This window comes from Triticum aestivum, chromosome 3B, assembly GCF_018294505.1.
Source record: "Triticum aestivum cultivar Chinese Spring chromosome 3B, IWGSC CS RefSeq v2.1, whole genome shotgun sequence".
In the NCBI taxonomy this organism is placed as follows: domain Eukaryota; kingdom Viridiplantae; phylum Streptophyta; class Magnoliopsida; order Poales; family Poaceae; genus Triticum; species Triticum aestivum.
The window spans coordinates 619,545,052-619,549,933 of record NC_057801.1 but is presented as its reverse complement, the minus strand read 5'-3'; positions in this window follow the sequence as shown (position 1 = coordinate 619,549,933).

The window sequence follows — 4,882 nt, the reverse complement described above, 5'->3', positions numbered from 1 at the left end:
CCAGCCTCCACCACGCGCTACTCCACCGGCTACTGTTCAACCACCCCTCCACGGGCACCTCTCCACCGTCTACTGTTCTTCCAGCCCTCCACACCACGGGGTCCCGTTCAACCACCCTCCACGGCCACCCCTCCACTGTCTACTGTTCATCTAGCCCTCCACACCACGGGTTCCTGTTCATCCAGAGGCAACGCCACCACTCACTGTTCATCCAAACCCCCCGGCAACGCTCACTGTTCATCCAATCGATCGGCTTCAGTTAGCAGCAGTAGCGAAGGAATCGCTCCATCAGGTTCAGTTAACAGCCATCGATCGATCGCTCGGGTTCAGTAATGCGTAGCCTGCAGTGCAATTGCTCGGGTTCAGTTAGAGCCCAACGCCTCGCTTGGCTTCAGTTAGAGCCAACGCCTCGCACACACACACGCGTACGTACGAGAGAAACGCGCATCGCTCCGCCCTCGACCTCCCACCGTAACCGGCAACTCCCTGAAATTTTCCTCCCCCTCGCTTCTACCACGGTTTTTTCCGTCATGGACGGCCCAAAGAATGTCATGCAGCTGCGTCTCCGGCCCGCCCAGGACGAAAAGCCCATTTTCTGTCATGATTTCTTGTCATAGAAGTAGGAGCCCACCACATCTATGATGATACCGGGTTTTGTCACAGTTATCATCATAGAAGTGTCATATGTATGACAGAAAGAAAAATTCGTTCAGCCCAAAATGTCACGGATGTGTCTTTTTTTGTAGTGCACTCGGGGGCATCCCTAAGCTTAGTTTCTTGCTTATTCTTCGAATATTATCTTGGGGTGCCTCGGGCATCCCCAAGCTTACCCTTTTGCTAATCCTTATTCCTTCATTCATCGTAAGATCACCCAAAACTTGAAAACTTCAATCACACAAAACTCAACAAAACATTTGTGAGATCCGTTAGTATAAGAAAGCATACCACTACTATAAGTACTATTGCAAACCTATTCATATTTTATTTTTTCATTATATCTGCTGTATTCCAACTTTTATATGGCAAAAACTCATCAAATAAAACCATAGAATCATCAAAACAAGCACACAACACAAACAATAAAGAATCTATCAAAAACAAAACAGTTTGTAGCAATCTGACTATTTTGAATACTTATGTAAATCCAAAAATTCTGAAAAATTAGGACGACGTGAATAATTTGTTTATTAATCTTTTGCAAGAATAATCAACTCAAAAGCACTCTTTTGTTAAAAATGAAAAATAATCTCGTGAGGCACAAAAGTTTCTGTTTTTCAGCAAGATCAAATCAACTTTCACCGAACTCATCCCAAAGGCCTTGCTTGGCACAAACACTAATTTAAACCACAAAAACACATCTAATCAGAGGCATAATTGTGTATTTTATTGAAAACAACAAGAAAACCAAATAGCAAAAAGATACAAGTTGGGTTGCCTCCCAACGAGCGCTATCATTTTATGCCCCTAGCTAGGCATAACGCGTAGGATATAAGTTTTGTCATCCTTATCCTCCAATTCTTTGATCGAACACTTAGGATTTTCCAAGGATTTTGCATATAAATTCTCAACGACAATATTTCTAGGCACGAGATTGAAAAACTTATTTTTGCAAAAAGGGTCTCTTATGACTTCAATAAAATTGGGATGGATACTAATCATCTCAAGATCTCCTTTATCATTGCTAGAAGTTGCACCCTTGTTTTTAGTGACTTGAGTAGTCTTACTATTTTTGACGCGAGTTTTAGCGGAAGAAAAAGTCGTACCTAGATTAGAAAAAAATTCTTCCAGTTTATCAATCCTAGATGGGCTTTATTTGATTCTTTCATTAATTATAGTCCACATTTATTTTAACAAATTAAAATTTTCTCCCGCTTTTGACCCAATTTTGGTAGCATAACTTTGCATTTTTCTATCCAAGTTCTCAATATGTTCTTCGGTAAGCATTTTCTTTTCGATAGCATCTAGTATTTCCATACATGCTCAAGGGTAATGATTGTTTCACTGATCATAAGAGGGGGTGAACCCACTAAATTGCCCAAAGCATTAAAAGCATCAAGAGAAGGACACATCAAGAAATTTCCATCGGTAATCGTATCAAGGATGAACCTATACCAAGTGGTGATGCCCACATAAAAACAGCAAAGAAGAACAATGGTAGATTGCTTACGAATAGATCTATTATGAGATTGCAAATCCTATACCAAACATCTTTTTAGTTCTCCCCTCCCCTTTGTTTAAAGTTAAGAACCTCGTTCTCGGGGGTGTATGCAATAGAGGAAGAACTATCCATAAAAAAAAGTGCTCAACAAGAACAGATCTGACGAGAAAACGGCGAACGAAAAAGAGGATGAATAAAACGATAATTTTTTGTGAAGTGGGAGAGAGGAAAACGAGAGGGAAATGGAAAATAATGTAAATAGCGAGGAGATGAGATTTTTGATTAGGAACTTGGTTGATGTTGAAGATCCTCCACGGCGACGGCGCTAGAAATTCCTTCTGATGTCTGCTAGAACTACGTCGGTATTTCCCCAAAGAGGAAGGGATGATGCAGTATAGCGAGGTAGGTATTTCCCTCAGTGATGAGATCAAGGTTATCAAACCAGTAGAAGAACCTCCTAACACCACGTAAGTAGAACCTCCACACAAATAACAAATACTCGCAACCCAACGTGTTAAAGGGGTTGTCAATCCCTTTCGGGTACGACGCTTCAAGTAGGCAAGATAACATGAGATAGTTGTGGTAGATAGGATAAATAGATAACGAATAAAATAAATTGCTGCAAGGTATTTTTATTTTTGGTTTAATAGATCTGAAAATAAATGCAAAGGAAAATAGATCGCAAAGGCAAATATGAAGAAAAGAGACCCGGGGGCCATAGGTTTCACTAGTGGCTTCTCTCGAGAAAAATAGCAAACGATGGGAAAACAGTTACTGTTGGGAAATTGATAGAACTTCAAATAATCATGATGATATACAGGCAATGATCATTATATAAGCATCACGTCCAAAATTAATAGGCTGACTCCTGCCTGCATCTATTACTATTACTCCACACATCGACCGCTATCCAGCATGCATCTAGTGTATTAAATTCATGGGAAAATGGAGTAATGCAATAAGAACGATGACATGATGTAGACAAGAACTATTTATGTAGAAGTAGACCCCATCTTGTTATCCTTAATAGCAACGATACATACATGTCATTTCCCTTTCTGTCACTGGGATCAAGCACCGTAAGATCGAACCCGTCAGAAAGAACTTCTTCCCATTGCAAGATAAATAGATCTAGTTGGCCAAAAAGAACCAAATATCGTAGAAGAAATACGAGGCTATAATAAATCATGCATATAAGAGATCAAAGAAGACTCAAATAACTTTCATGCATAAAAACATAGACATGATCATAAACTCAAAGTTCATCGGAACCCAACAAACACACCGCAAAAAGACTTACATCATATGGATCACCAAGAGACCATTGTATTGATAATCAAGAGAGAGAGAGGAAGCCATCTAGCTACTAACTAGGGACCCGTAGGTCTACAAAGAACTACTCACGCATCAACGGGGAGGCACCAAAGGAAGTGGTGAACCCCTCTGTGATGGTGTCTAGATTGCGTCTAGTGGTTCTGGACTCTTTGGCAGCTGGAATTGATTTTTGTTGACTCCCCTAGGGTTTCTGGAATATTAGGGTATTTTAGAGCAAAGAGGCGGTGCAGGAGGCCAACAAGGAGGGAACAACCCAGCGGGGCGTGCCTAGGCCCCTAGGCACGTCCTGGTGGGTTGTGCTCCCCTCGGAGCTCCACTCAGGTGCGTTCCTGGCCCACTGGATGTCTTCTGGCCCAAAAAAATCCACAAAAAGTTTCGCTGCGTTTGGACTCCATTTGGTATTGATTTCCTGCGATGTAAAAAACATGCAGGAAACAACAACTAGCACTGGGCACTATGTCAATAGCTTAGTACCAAAAAATGATATAAAATGACTATAAAATGATTGTAAAACATCCAAGAATGATAATATAACAACATGGAACAATCACAAATTATAGATATGTTGGAGAAGTATCAGATGCGTGGGCTAGTAGCGGTGTGGAGGCTTTCGTCCCCCGGGGAGGTGGTATGTCACCATGTCAACGAGGCGGACGAGCACGTCCGTCGCTACATGGTTGTGTTGGAGGGCAGGTTCGACAATACCTGGCTGGTTCTTCAGGGTTCTCACTGGAGCTATGATCCTGTGATGTTTCCTTCTCTTTGGGTGTCCATCGCCCATGCCCGTACTCGTCGTTCGCTAGGGTTTTAGTTGTATTAGTGATGTTATATGTGTGGTACTATTTGAGATGTGTTAGTGATAATATTCGATGATGTACGGATGCAACACTACAAAAAAAGACACACCCGTGACATTTTGGGCCGAACGATTTTTTTTCTATAATGCTTATGACACTTCTATGATGATAGTTGTTACAAAACCTGGTATCATCATAGATGTGGTGGGCTCCTACTTCTATGACAAAAATATCATGACAAAAAATGGGATTTTCGTCCTGGGCGGGCCGGAGACGCAGCTCCATGACATTCTTTGGGCCGTGCATGACAGAAAAAAACATGGTACAAGCGAGGGTGATGAAAATATTGGGGAGTTCCCAGTTATGATGTGTGGTCGGGGGCCAAGCGATGCGCGTTTCTCTCGTACACGTATGCGTGTGGGTGTGAGATGTTGGGCTCTAACTGAACCTGAGTGAGGCGTGGCCTAACTAAACCCGAGCGATTGCACTGCAGGCTACGCGTTACTGAACCCGAGCGATCGATCGATGGCTATTAACTGAACTCGATCGACCGATTCCTTCGCTAGTGCTGCTAACTGAAGCCGATCGATGC